The sequence below is a fragment of the Lolium perenne genome, chromosome 1, assembly GCF_019359855.2.
Source record: "Lolium perenne isolate Kyuss_39 chromosome 1, Kyuss_2.0, whole genome shotgun sequence".
Classification (NCBI taxonomy): Eukaryota; Viridiplantae; Streptophyta; class Magnoliopsida; order Poales; family Poaceae; genus Lolium; species Lolium perenne.
This window is the reverse complement of record NC_067244.2, coordinates 228,922,022-228,938,249: the sequence shown is the minus strand read 5'-3', so window position 1 is coordinate 228,938,249 and position 16,228 is coordinate 228,922,022. Positions and strand designations below refer to the sequence as shown.

The 16,228-nt window shown below is 44.1% G+C and overlaps 1 long non-coding RNA gene across 1 annotated transcript in view; it reads left to right on the top strand.

The window, feature by feature from the left end:
- The window catches only part of LOC127326923 (uncharacterized), a 59,293-nt gene that overhangs the window by 28,620 nt on the left and 14,445 nt on the right, over positions 1–16,228 (top strand). The window contains exon 2 of the long non-coding RNA XR_007868215.2: positions 8,597–8,865. This is a non-coding gene — a long non-coding RNA (uncharacterized lncRNA). The remainder of the gene's footprint in view (positions 1–8,596; positions 8,866–16,228) is intronic.

The window sequence follows — 16,228 nt, the reverse complement described above, 5'->3', positions numbered from 1 at the left end:
AATAAAGTTAGCATAATCAGCATACCAAGGACCTGTCTCATGAGCTCACCTTTATTACAGCCAATTGTTCATTTGGAAAACTATCATTAACAGGAACAGGATCATAAGCAATATTTTCCAATCTAGACAAATTATCAAGAACAGGATTATCAGCACCTTTCCTATCTACAATATGTAGATCAAATTCTTGCAAAAGAAGTACCCATCTAATAAGCCTCGGCTTAGCATCTTTCTTTGTCATTAGGTATCTAATTGCGGCATGATCAGTATGAATAGTAACTTTTGAATCAACAATATAAGATCTAAATTTATCACAAGCAAAGACTACAGCTAATAATTCTTTTTCAGTTGTAGCATAATTTCTTTGAGCAGCATCAAGAGTTTTACTAGCATAATGAATAACATTCAGTTTTTATCTACTCGCTGTCCAAGAACAGCGCCTACAAGAAATCACTAGCATCACACATAATTTCAAATGGTAAGTTCCAATCAGGGGTTCAACTATAGGAGCAGTTGTTAAGGCTTTCTTAAGAGTTTCAAAGCTTCCTTACAATCATCATCAAAAACAAATGGTACATCTTTTTGAAGAAGATTAGTAAGAGGCTTTGAAATCTTGGAGAAATCTTTAATAAATCTCCTATAAAACCCAGCATGACCAAGAACACTACGAATACCTTTAACATCCCTCGGATAGGGCATCTTCTCAATTGCTTCAACTTTAGCTCTATCAACTTCAATACCTCTCTCAGAAATTTTATGTCCCAATACAATTCCTTCATTAACCATAAAGTGGCATTTCTCCCAATTAAGAACAAGGTTAGTTTCTTCACATCTCTCGCAAAACTTTATCAAGGTTTCTAAGCAACTATCAAAAGAATTCCCATAGACGGAAAAATCATCCATGAATACCTCTACAATACTTTCACAAAAACCATGAAAAATAGCAGACATGCATCTTTGAAAAGTAGCAGGAGCATTACATAAACCAAAAGGCATGCGTCTATAAGCATAAGTTCCATAAGGACAAGTAAAGGTAGTTTTCTCTTGATCTTTAGCTTTAACAGCAATTTGTGAAAACCCAGAATAACCATCAAGAAAGCAAAAATGAGTATTTTTAGACAATCTTTCTAGCATTTGATCAATAAATGGTAAAGGGTAATGATCTTTCTTAGTAACTTTATTAACTTTTCGAAAATCAATGCACATTCTATACCCTACAACTACTCTTTGAGGAATGAGCTCATCATTATCATTAGGCACAACAGTCATACCTCCTTTCTTGGGAACGCAATGCACAGGACTAACCCATCTACTATCAGCAATAGGATATATAATACCAGCTTCAAGAAGTCGTAATACCTCATTCCTTACCACTTCCTTCATCTTCGGAATTAGACGACGCTGAGGTTCAACAACAGGCTTTGCATCATCTTCCATATTAATAGCATGTTGGCATATAGACGGAGAAATCCCCTTCAAATCATCAAGAGTGTAACCAATAGCGCCTCGATGCTTCTTCAATATTTCCAATAACCTTTCTTCCTCAATCTCTGAAAGCTTAGAACTAATAATAACAGGATATATTTTCTTATCATCAATATGAGCATATTTAAGATTATCAGGTAAATGCTTTAAATCAAAAACAGGATCTTCCTTTGGTGGCGGTGTTGTACCCAAATCTTCCACCGGTAAATCATGCTTGAAAATAGGTTGGCGAAGAAAAATTTCCTCAAGCTCATCTCTTTCTTTCCTAAAAATTTCGCTCTCGCTATCCTCCAAATGTTGCTGCAAAGGATTATTAGGAACAAGAACAATAGATGCACATTGCTCCATTTTAAAATCATTACTAGGCAAATCAGCTTTATAAGGAGTTTTAGTAAATTTAGAGAAGTTAAACTCATAAGATTCACCAGCGAATTTAGTCAAAATTTTCTCTTTCTTGCAATCTATAATAGCTCCACAAGTATTTAGAAAAGGTCTACCAAAAATAATAGGACAATAATCACTAGCAGCAGAACCAAGTACCAAAAAGTCAGCAGGATATTTAATCTTACCGCATAAAACTTCCACATCTCGAACAATACCAATTGGAGAAATAGTTTCTCTATTAGCCAGCTGAATAACCACATCAATATCTTCAAGTTCACAAGAATCAATTTCGTGCATAATCTCCGTGTAAAGCTCATACAGAATAGCACTAACACTTGCACCAATATCACATAATCCATAATAACAATGATCACCAATTTTAATAGATATCATCGGAACACTAGCTTGTTTGGGTTTATTAGGATGTGAAACAATATTAGAAGCATCTTCACAGAAAATAATATGACCATCCTCCACACTTTCAGTCACAAGATCTTTAACTATTGCAACAGCAGGTTCAACTTTTATTTGTTCTTCAGGTTCTACAGGTTTCTTTTCACTTTTATGAACCGCACTATTTATAACAGAGTACTCCTTCATTTTAGCAGGGAAAGGAGTTTTTTCAATATAAACTTCAGGAATAACATGATCAGCAGTTTCAACTACAACGCATTTATTAATAGATGAATCAATTTTATCTTTATACGGTTCATGATACTTATCAAAATTCTTCTTTGGCAATTCATAATGAGAGGCAAAAGCTTTATAAAGATTTACAGCAACTTGAGAATCAAGACCATATATAGCACTCATATTACGAAATTTATCAGTATCCATAAAAGCTTCAATGCATTTATAATCATAAATTATACCTGATTCTCTATCCTTGTCGTTCTCCCATCCTTCAGTATTTTCTTGGATCCGATCAAGAAGGTCCCTTTTAAACTCTTCTTTGTTGCGTGTAAATGATCCAGAACAAGAAGTATCCAGCAAGGTCTTGTCTTGAAAAGAAAGTCTTGCATAGAAATTATCAATAATAACATTACCAGGAAGCTCATGAATGGGGCATTTGAGCATTAAAGACTTCAATCTCCCCCAAGCTTGGGCAATACTCTCTCCATCATGAGGCCAAAAATTATATATGCGATTCCGATCCTTATGAATTTCACTTGGAGGATAGAACTTAGAATAAAACCGGGGCACAATATCATTCCATTCAAGAGAATCCCCATTATCCAGTAATTTATACCAATGCGCCGCATTACCGGTCAGCGACAAAGAGAATAGTTTCTTCCTCACTTCATCCATAGCAATACCTGCACATTTGAATAACCCGCATAATTCATGCAAAAACAGTAAATGATCACCGGGATGGACAGTTCCATCCCCTTCATAGCGGTTATCCATAACACGTTCAATAATTTTCATAGGTATTTTATATGGTATCACTTCCTCACCTGGCACCTCATCCACTACCGTTGCAGTAGTAGTAGATTTCCCAAATAGAAATTGAAGAGAAGATCTCTCCATAATGACTTATAGCAAGAAAGTAAATAAAATCAGCACAACAAGAAAGGTTTTCCTTACCAATTCCACTTACCAATAGCGCTTCACTCCCGGCAACGGCGCTTAAAATAGTCTTGATGACCCACAAGTATAGGGGGTGTATCGTAGTATCTTCGATAAGTAAGAATGTCGATCCCAACGAGGAGCAGAAGGTGTTGACAAGCAGTTTCGATGAAGGATTCACTGTAAATGCTCACAGACAAGTATTCAGGGGGTTTTGATGTAACAGTTGAATAAAGTACGAGTAAGTAAAGTGCGAGAGTAACAATTGCAGCGAGTGGCCCAATCCTTTTTAGCACAAAGGACAAGCCGGTTTGTTTACTTATAATTTCCAAACGTTCTCGAGGACACACGGGATTTTAGTCTAGTGCTTTCGCTACATACGGCTAAATAATCTTCATTGTTATGATAAGTGTTGTGTGGGTGAACCTATGCTAATGTACCGCCCTTCCTAGGACTAATACATACTTGTGATTATACCCCTTGCAAGCATCCGCAACTACAAGAAAGTAATTAAGAATAAATCTAACCACAGCCTTAAACTCGAGATCCTCGCGATCCCTCCCGCATCGATATACCAACGGGGGTTTAGGTTTCTGTCACTCCGGCAACCCCGCAATTGGCAAACGAATACAAGATGCATTCCCCTAGGCCCATAAATGGTGAAGTGTCATGTAGTCGACGTTCACATGACACCACTAGAAGAATAACACCACAACTTAAATATCACACCATTGAATATTACTCAACCATAGTTCACTACTAACATTTAGACTTCACCCATGTCCTCAAGAACTAAACGAACTACTCACGAGACATCATATGGAACATGATCAGAGGTGATATGATGATGAATAACAATCTGAACATAAACTTGGTTCAATGGTTTCACTCAATAGCATCAACAACAAGCAGAGATCGATACCGGGAGAGTTTCCCCTATCAAACAATCAAGATCAAACCCAAATTGCTACGGCGGTGACGGTGTCCAGCGGTGATGATGGCGGTGATGATGGTGGAGATGATGATGATGGTGATGGCGATGATGTCCAGCTCGATGACGGTGACGATGGCGTCGATTTCCCCCTCCCGGAGGGAATTTCCCCGGCGGATTCCTGCCCGCCGGAGAGCTCTTTTCTCTCTGGTGTTCTCCGCCCCGCAGAGGCGGCTGTAAGTCTTCGCGAGGTACCCTCTGTGGCTTAGGTCTTCGGGACGAAGGGTTTGGCGAAGAAAAGGAGGCGAAAAGGGTCGTGGGCCCCCCAGACCATAGGCCGGCGCGGCCAGGGCCTGGGCCGCGCCGCCCTAGGGTGTGGGCCCACCCTGGCTGCTCCTGGCTCCTCCTTCTGGCTTCCTTCGTCATCTTGAAAAATAGGATTTTTGGTATAATTTCCTTCCAGAGTTGATCTTCCGAAATATTGCGTTCTGACGGTGCTTTTTCCAGCAGAATCCTGGCTCCGGTGTTCGATCCTCCAATAATGATGAAACATGCAAAATAGATGAAATAACATAAGTATTGTGTCCCAATATGAAATATATCAATGAATAACAGCAAATTATGATATAAAATAGTGATGCAAATTGGACGTATCAATAGCCTGATGGCGAAAGAATATGTTGCCCCCCGAGGCGACACGAGCAGAATGCCGATGCCACAACCATCGTCACAAGCCGATCCATCAAAGAACATAGCCCATGCACGTACAGATAGTGCTGCTATATTAGTATTAATCCGTTCAGCTATAAGATCGGCCAACGCTTGTCCCTTGACTGCTTTCGCAGGCTGATACCGAAGATCAAACTCCGACAACGCAAACATCCACTTACCAAGTCGGCCTTTCAAAACAGGGGCCGACAGCATGTGCTTGACAACGTCTGACTTGCATATGACGATGATCTCTGTCGTCAAAAGGATGTGATGAAGCTTGGTGCAGGTGAAGAACAGGCAAAGGCAAAGCTTCTCGACCTCAGGATACCTTATCTCCGCGTCCAACATCCTTCTGCTGAGGTAGAAAACGACCTTTTCAACACCCTCATAGAGTTGCACCACCACCGAAGCGATGGACGTGTCAGCTACTGATAAGTAGATATAGAACGGCCTGTCTTGTTGGGGCGGAACTAGCACAGGTGGCGTTGTCGGATACCGCTGAATCTCATCAAACGCCTGCTGCTGTTCTGCCCCCAGTGAAACTCGTCATCAGATTTAATTTTCACCAGCGCTATGAACGGCTCGATTCGTCCTGACAGGTTAGAGATGAATCGTCGGACAAAGTTGATCTTGCCGATAAGACGTTGGAGCTCCTTCTTCGTGGTGGGCAGCTGCATGGTACGCACTGCCTCTTGACTTTTCAGGCCGATCTCAATTCCCCGTTCATGAACCAGAAAACCTAGGAACTGACCGGCCGTCACACCAAAAGCACACTTCTTTGGATTCATTCTCAGTCCGAACTTTCGAGTTCGGTCTAGGATGCATCGCAAATCATCCAAGTGTCCCTCCATGGAGACAGATTTGACTACCACGTCATCGATGTAGATTTCCACCAACTTGCCGATCAGGTCGTGAAATATATAATTCATGGCTCTTTGGTACGTTGCACCAGCATTCTTCAACCCAAAGGTCATGACTACATATTCAAACAAGCCCTACGCCCACAGTACTCTGAATGCGGTCTTGTGTATATCTTCTGGAGCCATGAAGATTTGGTTATAGCCGGCGTTGCCATCCATGAAGCTCAACACCTTGTGGCCAGCAGCTGCATTGATCAACGTTTCTGCCACAGGCATCGGATATTCATCTTTTGGAGTGGCTCTGTTGAGATCTCGGAAATCGATGGCCACACGCCATCGGCCGTCCTTCTTCTCTACAGAACGACACTGAGATCCATTCAGCATACCCGCATGGCCTCGATGAACCCGGCGGCCAACATCTTCTCGATCTCTTTCTTGACCTCTTCCAGAACTCGGCCTTCATCTGACGTGCTCGTTGTTGGAACGGCCGAAATCCCTTCTTAAGGGGGAGCCGATGTTCAATGATGCTCCTGTCTAACCCAGGCATCTCTGTGTAATCCCATGCAAAGCAATCTGGGTATTCTTTTAACAGAGCTATCATCTGACCCCTAAGATGTGGATCTAACTTCTTGCTGATAAAAGTTGGTCGCGGCTTATCCCCAGGACCGATGTCGACTTCTTCTAGCTCATCAGCCGATGTAAACCCATACCCTAGCTTTCCGTCACCTGTGAGGTCGACACTAAATACAGGGAGAACGTGTGGTAAGGATAATACGGGCCGATTTCTGGAATCGGCCTTCATCTTGATTGTAACCAGGATTTTTTGGAAGTGTCGGAGCCGATCGCGTGGAACGGCTTCCTCCTTGTCCTCGCTATGAGAGCAGCTGCCCTCGTCTCTGTCCTTACCAGGGTGGCGCCCAAGTCCTACCATGTTGATGTTGAACGAGAATCTTGGCTGGCACCTCCCAGGGTACGTGCATTCCAGCATGTCAACGGCGTATGCCGGTGAATTCGGCACTTCTGGTGCTGCCAACGCGAATGGCAGCGGCGGTCGGGACTGGAGTGGCGTCTCTCCTTGGTGAGTCCCTAGAGCTGGTCCCGACGGAGAGTACTGATGCCTCATGATTTTCTGGATCACCCGAAGAGCGACACGCTCCAAAGTGTTCACCAGGCTCTCAGAATGGCGGTGTAGCGAATGAGCTACCATGAAGTTAATCTCCTGACGCAGAGACCTGGTGCGTTCTTCTGACGGGGCGGACAGGTCCACTCCATCGAGCGCGCCTTCAGGTGAGAACCCTTTCCACCTGATGCCATGTGAGCGGGTTCTATGAAAAGAGCCGATGAGGTCGGCTTCGAGGATTGCTTTGACCTCGTCATACTTCTTCTTGAGCTCCTCGGTCAGATCCTCGTACGTGACTGGAGTGCCTTCCGCCATCTCAGATGTAGATGGCGATGCGGTTGATGTCGAAGACTGTCCCACCGGGCGTGCCAGAATGTGTTGCGGTCAGAAACCCACCAGCGAGCAGCGACGGGCAACACAGTAGAGCCGGGAGGCTCCCAGATCGCGGCTGGCCCTGGTCCCTCCGAGCGACGGCCCGCAAAGACTCGGCACGCACGTCCGATGCTGGTGCAAGGGCGTGCCACCTGACCTATACCTGGTCAGGAAGGTGATGGATGTGCCTCGCTTAGTTTCCTGCATGGCATACACGTAAACATTAAATACGAGCCTCGATCGGCTCTCAGGTTGTCCTGTGAATCGGCTCAAAGAGCCGATCCACCCATGATCCGTACGAGGTGTACGAATATATGGTGGTCCTGCTTGATCAATATAAAGCTAAAACGACCTACTACGATTTAGGGTTTTCACCACATAATCGGAACATCCTACTCGTGATTGAGCCTGGCGGCCACGCACGGTGATCGTAAACCGACCCTAGACAAGGCCTAAAAACCAACACGAAGTTGATCCCCGGAACATCCTGTCTAGGGCTAGCAAACTACACCCTACGCGCCACTGGATCCTTCAACCCGTTTGTAAGGCCTAACTATGCAGATATTAAACTAATCCTTGAAGAACAAGGAGCAATCATAACGGATCGGATCTACTAAATAATGATCAAGCGGGGTGCCGCCCTTACACCTAAGATAGGTGTAAGGGCGGCTAGACGTCTAAGGGTTGCACGACGACAGCATATGATACGATGAACAATGCTAACCCTAACACATCTAAGATAACTACGTTGCTCGCCATCAACAAGGTTTCAGCACGAGCAACGCATGAACATCGAATAAACGTGTACTGCCTAGATCGCAAGATGCGATCTAGGCAGCATGATGCTTACCCGGAAGAAACCCTCGAGACAAGGGAGTTGGCGATGCGCCTAGATTGGTTTGTGGTGAACGTGATTGTTGTTTATTTCATAAACCCTAGATACATATTTATAGTCCGTAGACTTTCTAACGTGGGAATAATCCCAACCGGGCACGAGCCAAACTCTATCTAATCGACACGTATCCTACTATATTACAGATACACGGGCAAACTAGCCCAAACTTTGCATATAAGGCCGATTCATGTATTCCTTCCATGTATATCCTTCAAGCCCATCTCCAATCGCGGCCCACCTCTGATCCGGTCAAATTCTGGTGATAACAGGTTGATGTTACATACCTTTGGACTCATTGTCCACACTTAACAAAGATTTTGCACCTAATAATTGTGATGAATTAGATATAGTGGTCATCATAGATGGCTTGGTTTGCTCAACTATTGGATCCTTACCTACAATTACATTCTCAAAAAAAATATCAGAATTCCGTATATAATTTTGCAATATAGGAACATATTAGAACACATTACCTGCAGGTGCTCTGTACTGCTGTTGGGTGACATCGATGTGCCTAGTAGTTTGAGAATGACATAAGGCACTGGTGGAAAAAGGGCCTTTGGTCGCGGTTGGCAACTGCCATTAGTCGCGGTTGCGCAACCACGACCAAAGTAGCGCGACTAAAGGCCCCCCCCTTTAGTCGCGGTTCCTTACGAACCGCGACTAAAGGCCCGTCCACGTGGGCCGCAGGCGAGCGCCAGGGCGGAGGACCTTTAGTCGCGGTTCTTCTGGCCAAACGCGACTAAAGGCCTCCGCAGGGTTTAGGGTTTAGCCCCCCTCCCCCTAAATCTGGTTTCTTTTTAATTTGTATTGTTTTATTTCTTTTGGGTTTTAATTTTGAAGGAGTTTCACATATCCTACGGTACTACATACATGCATATGAATGTACAATTTCAAACAAATTTGAAATTAGAACCAAAAAGAATTCAAGAGGAATATACAATATATATTCAATATCGGATGACCATATACAATATATATTCAATATCGGATGACCATATACAATTTTGAACAAGTTTCCATCCATAATTTAGTGCATATGAAGTTCTACGTCATCGTAATGGTGTTCTCCTCTAGGATCGATGACTTCCCTCGCCAACCATCCAGCTAGTTCCTCTTGAAGTGGTCGGAAGCGAGCTTCTAGACTAAGCGTCTTCCGGAGGTTATTCCTCATGATGTTGTTCTCACACTTCTGGTCCCGCTCATTGCAGTATCTCCGGATCCTCTCACAAACATAGTATCCACATAGATTGGTCCCCGGTGGCTGAATATCCCCAGTCGTCCGCACTGCCATTTTAAATTGTAGCTCTTTTTTGAATTCACCGACCTTTTTATCTACGAACCATCTCCAAACCCTACGAGGCAAAGAAAATTAAATGAACAAGAGAGTTATTAATTAGTTACTTGATATTAGGAAATGATGAACGAAATAGGCCGATCGATATAGAGCGCAAATGAATGAAAATAATTACTTTTGCATCATTTTTCTCATGTCGGCCCAAAGCGCCGGATCCATATTCAGAGAGTCGTGGACGAGAACTGTGGAGGTGTGAAATTGAATTACCATAAGAATCCAGTGGAACCTGCGGACACGATACATGCACAGTCATGCATAACTCATCGATTAGCCACATACCATGCATGGAGTAAACAAAAGAGAATGTGCTCAAGACAGAAACACTCACCCAAAATGGTAAGGAAATAGAATATCACTTTTGAGTTCCTGTTTTCTAAAAAACCGCCACAGGTCATCCTCCACGTCGTCGGGGTGGTGTTCTAACACATATGAATTAACGATTTGTGGGTCAATGAACATATGGTCTTCAAGGTCCGGATCATAGTTGTCCAGAATCGGGTCAGCTCTATCGTCCGCCATATGTCAGTCCTGAAAACATGTAGTAAAAACAAATTAATTAAGTGAAGAAGGGGGGCGGTGGCGGTGGCGAAAGGGCGGTGCCAAAAGGAGGGGGCCGGCGAGCTGGAAGGGGTGGGAGAGGGTGTCGCGGAAGAGCGCGTGTGTGCGCCGGGAGAGATTGGAGGGGCTGGGGCGCCGGCGGGCGCCGCCCTAGCGATTGCATGTGTGCGTGTGTGGCGCGCGCCCCCGGCCGGCCGCCGGCCTCCCTCTCCCCCTGTCTGTGTGGCGCCGGTGGGGAAATTATAAGTCTCAATTATTTGTTTTTTAAGTCAAATTGTAGTCTCAAATTATTTAGTCAAATTGTAGTCTCAAATTATTTAGTTAATTTTAAGTCTTAAATTTTAAGTCTCAATTATTTGTTTTTTAAGTCAAATTGTAGTCTCAAATTATTTAGTTAATTTTAAGTCTCAAATTTTAAGTCTCAAATTTTTAAGTCTCAAATTTTAAGTCTCAAATTTTAAGTCTTTTTTTAGTTTTTTAAGTCTCAAAATTTTAAGTCTCAATTATATATTTAGTAAATTTTAAGTATCAATTATTTAGTTTTTTAAGTCAAATTTTAATTAGTTCCTTTTTAAGTGAAATTTTAGTACACACATATTTTTAACAAGAAAAAAAACTAAAAAAAAACGGCCGGGGCAGCCTCTCTGATCTCCTCTCTCTCTCTCACCGCGGGTCGCCCCGGCCCCCTTCTCTCTGGCCGGTGGCTCCGGATCGACGGCGGTAACCGGCCGGCGGCGCGGCGCGGCGTGTGGCGGCGGCGGCGCAACGCTGGAGAGCAAGCGCGTCGAGGGCGGCGTCAAGGGGCGCCCAGAAACAGCGCGCGGCGGCGCGGTAGTGTGGCGGCGCGCGCGATCGAAGTGAGAGAAGGCCGGGGAGAGGCGCGCGCGGCGGCGGACGACGGCGACGTACGAGCTTCGCGTCGGCGGCGGATGACGGCGTCGGCGTGTGGCGGCAGCAGCGGGCGTCGGGCGCGGTAGAGCTTCCCGTCGAGGGCGGCGGCGTCGAGGAGCGCAAAGCACTCTGGATCGCGCGAGAAGAAGAAGTGCCGTGGCGGTTCGCGCGGCGAGTTTTTATAGGACCCCTTTAGTCGCGGTTGGGGTCCCCAACCGCGACTAAAGGTACCCTTTAGTCGCGGTTGGGGACCCCAACCGCGACTAAAGCCTTTTTCGCCCATTTGAGGTTCCTCAAGGAAAACGACCTTTAGTCGCGGTTGGCCTGGCCAACCGCGACTAAAGGCCTTTTTCGAAATTATTTCGTTTTCTAAATGTGAAAAATAAAAATAATTAAATTCAAAACTTTAAAAATACAAATAATATATCCAAAAATTCAGAAAAATAAAACTAATTCATTTCAAAATATTAAAAATACAAATTATATATCAAAAAATTAAGAAAAATAAAACTAATTCATTTCAAAATGTTTAAAATACATATAATATATCAAAAAATTCAGAAAAATAAAACTAATTCAATTCAAAATTTTAAAAATACAAATAATACATCAAAAAATTCAGAAAAATAAAACTAATTCAATTCAAAATCTTAAAAATACAAATAATATATCAATAAATTCATAAAAATAAAAATAATTCAATTCAAAATCTTAAAAATACAAATAATATATCAAAAAATTCAGAAAAATAAAACTAATTCAATTCAAAATTTTAAAAATACAATTTATCAAAAAATTCATAAAAATAAAACTAATTCAATTCAAAATTTCTTCCCGGCCGCCTCTGTCTTCTCGTTGGCCCCCTCTTCCCGCCTCTGTCTTTCCGCCGACCCCCTCTTCCCACCTCTGTCTTTCCGCCGACCCCCTCTGTCTTTCCGCCGACCCCCTCTTCCCGCCATTTCTTCCCTGTCTTCCCGCCTCTTTCTTCCCGCCAATTTCTTCCCGCCAATTTCTTCCCGCCTCTTTCTTCCCGCCACTTTCTTCCCGCCTCCTGTCTTCCCGCTCCCATTTTTCCCGCCATTTGTCACTACATATATGTAGCCCGGCTTGGCCTGCATTATCACATCTCTACAATCTCTCATCACTCTCTCATGGCTTCCACCGCACCCACTCTAACCTACCAGCAGGTATCATCAGTGCTATCTCGAGTCAATTGAATCATTCGAACATGGACACTAAACACATCACGGGTAATATAATTCACATGATTCATTCAACAAAGTTTGGTACAATAAATTATTACACATCATTTCTTCCCTTGTGTCCCTGCTTGCTTACGATTGTGCCGTATCCATGGAGCATCCTCATCATTTAACTTAATGCTTGGGTCGGTGTTCACTTTGAAGGGCGGAATTTCAGCAAACATATTATAATCTTCTGACATGTCTGTCTTGTCCTCCACTCCCACGATGTTTCTTTTCCCTGAAAGAACAATGTGGCGCTTTGGATCATCGCATGATGTACTGATCGTTTTCTTATCTTTCCGTTTCCTCGGTTTGCTACTCATGTCCTTCACATAGAAAACCTGGGCGACATCTTTCGCTAGGACGAATGGTTCGTCAAGGTAACCAAGATTGTTGAAATCCACCATTGTCATTCCGTATTGCTGGTCCACCTTTACCCCACCTCCTGTTAGCTTGAACCATTTGCACCGGAACAAAGGGACCCTAAAGGAGGGTCCATAGTCAAGTTCCCATATCTCCTCTATGTAACCATAATATGTGACCTTTTGCCCATTCTCGGTTGCTGCATCAAAGCGGACACCACTGTTTTGGTTGGTGCTCTTTTTATCTTGGGCGATCGTGTAAAATGTATTCCCATTTATCTCGTACCCTTGGAAAGTCGTTATAGTCGAAGATGGTGTCTTGGCCAACATGTACAGCTGATCTACAACATGATCGTCATTCATTAAATGTTTTCTCAACCAACTGCCGAAAGTCTCCATGTGGGCCTTCCTAATCCAGGATTCAGGCTTCCCAGGGTTGTCCGAGCGTAAAATATTCTTGTGTTTCTCAAAGTACGGAGCCACCAAGCTGGAATTGGTCAGAACTGTGTGGTGTGCTTCAGTCAGAGAATGGCCGTCCATACATATCGTTGATTTCCTTCCGGTCGTGCCTTTTCCACTTAGTCTCCCCTCGTGCCGCGATTGAGGAAGACCAATCGGCTTAAGGTCAGGAACAAAGTCAACACAAAACTCAATTACCTCCTCATTTCCATAGCCCTTGGCGATGCTTCCTTCTGGCCTAGCACGGTTACGAACATATTTCTTTAATACTCCCATGAACCTCTTGAAGGGGAACATATTGTGTAGAAATACAGGACCGAGAATGGAAATCTCATCGACTAGGTGAACCAGGAGGTGCGTCATAATATTGAAGAAGGATGGCGGGAACACCAACTCGAAACTGACAAGACATTGGATCACATCGTTCTGTAACCGTGGTAGAACTTCTGGATTGATTACCTTCTGAGAGATTGCATTGAGGAATGCACATAGCTTCACAATGGCTACTCGAACATTTTCCGGCAGGAGCCCCCTCAAAGCAATCGGAAGCAATTGCGTCATAATCACGTGGCAATCGTGAGACTTCAGGTTTTGGAACTTTTTCTTCGCCATGTTTATTATTCCCTTTATATTGGACGAGAATCCAGACGGACCTTCATACTGCTCATGCATTCAAAAAAGATGACCTTCTCTTCTTTGGTCAGAGCGTAGCTGGCACGACCTTGAAACCGTTCCGGATGCCGGTCATCAGGGTCTTTCAAACTTTGCTGGTCCTGCCGTGCTTCCTTTGTATCATTTGACTTCCCATACACGCCCAAGAAGCTTAGGATGTTCACGCAAATATTCTTCGTAACGTGCATCACGTCGATTGCAGAGCGGACTTCTAGGACTTTCCAATATTCTAGCTCCCAGAATATAGATTTCTTCTTCCACATGGCTGCGTGCCCGTCAGCTCCCTTCGGAACTGATTGTCCGCCAGGACCCTTTCCAAAGATGACTTTCAAATCCTTGACCATATCAAATACCTCAGCACCAGTGTGTTCCGCAGGCTTCGGCCGGTGATCTGCCTTGCCGTTGTAATGCTTGCCTTTCTTTCTTCTTTGGATGACCTTTCGTAAGAAATCGACGATGCCCAAGGTACACGTTCTTCTTACAATTTGGCAAATGTACACTTTCACCTCATGTAAGCAGGTGTGTGCATGCATTGTATCCCTTATTTGACAGTCCCGAAAGGTTACTAAGAGCAGGCCAATCGTTGATGGTTACGAAAAGCAACGCTCGTAGGTCAAATTCCTCTTCTTTGTGCTCATCCCACACACGGACACCAGGTCTGCCCCACAGCTGTAAAAGTTCATCAACTAATGGCCTTAGGTACACATCGATGTCGTTGCCGGGTTGCTTCGGACCTTGGATGAGCACTGGCATCATAATGAACTTCTGCTTCATGCACAACCAAGGAGGAAGGTTGTAGATGCATAGAGTCACGGGCCAGGTACTATGGCTGGAGCTCTGCTCGCCAAAAGGATTCATGCCATCCGTACTTAGACCAAATCTTATGTTCCTTGCGTCAGCTGCAAAATCTTTGAACTCTCTGTCGATCTTTCTCCATTGCGTTCCATCTGCGGGGTGTCTCAACTCCCCGTCCGACTTACGGTCCTCTTTGTGCCATCGCAACAACTTGGCATGCTCTTTGTTCCTGAACAGACGTTTCAACCGTGGTATTATAGGAGCATACCACATCGGCTTGGCGGGAACCCTCTTCCTGGGTTTCTGGCCCTCAACATCGTCACCAGGGTCATTGACAAGGTATCAACTTGTCAATGCCTATGGATTGTAGGCTAGGGTTTAGTTAGAAGTAGAGGGCAAGTAGATCTCGAAGGTTTCAGCCGAAAAGTACTCGACGATTATGAAAACTAGGGTTTGTAACAATGATTCGATTGCCTCTTCGTCCCTCGACTCCCCCTTTATATAGGAGGCGGAGCCGAGGGTTTCGTTTTGTACAAATTACGGAGTCCGGGACGGTATCTAACTCATCCCGCCAGATTTACAAATAACACTTCCTATTACAACTCTAACTTTCCTTAATATATCTTGGGCTCCCGAATCTTCTTTATTCTTCGGGTATTGGGCCTTCAGTAAACCCCGGGTACTATCTTCGGCAGGCCCATTTGGGATGCCTATGTCAGTAGCCCCCGAGATTTTGCTTGAATCGTAGAATCAGGGAAAATCTCCACTGTTTATTTTTACTCGAGAGCTTTAACTTTTTTATATTTCTTCACATAAAATTCTATATTGTACAGGGATACTGGTAGTTGGGGCTAGTTCATCTGACGGATCAGGTACTAGTTAACTGCTCTAGTGGCAATCCGCAAAAACCTACTTCGAGATCACGTCCCAGGACATGATTCCGGGATACTGGTGTAAACTTCGACAGGTGCCGCTTAAGGTCTTACCATTCTGTCGAGTCCCAGTCAAATTTATCGAGTACCTAACGCGTCCGTTAGGATTTTTCTTCGTATCTGTTGATACGGATAAAAGTAGCAGAGCGCAGTCTTCGGCGATGCCACGCCCAGCAGAACGGATCTGGGGTCTTACCTTCGCAAATTTGCGGCATTCAGAAATTGATCACAACTTTGGCGTTCTGAGAATATATTGTCGAGTGCTTTTCCGGCTGTTGGAATGGCACATTTTATCGAGTCAAATATGACTTATATTGCTCTCCCGATGGGAGTATATGTAGAGTTAATTATAACTCGAAATATACTCTCTTGCTTTTCTATCTTTTCTTTGTTAATTTCATCGGGCACGCGAACAGCGTTCCCGATGGGAGTAGCCCCCGAGGCTACAACCAAAAACTTGTGCTTGGTTGTAGGCTCAATATTTTAGTCCACCTTGTCGCTATATTGTCATTATTTCCCAATATGATCTCTCTTCTTCTTTTTTTTTTATCTCTCGGGTGCGCGAACAGCGCTCCCGATGGGAGTAGCCCCCGAGGCTACAGCCAAGGACTTGTGCTTGGTTGTAGGCTCC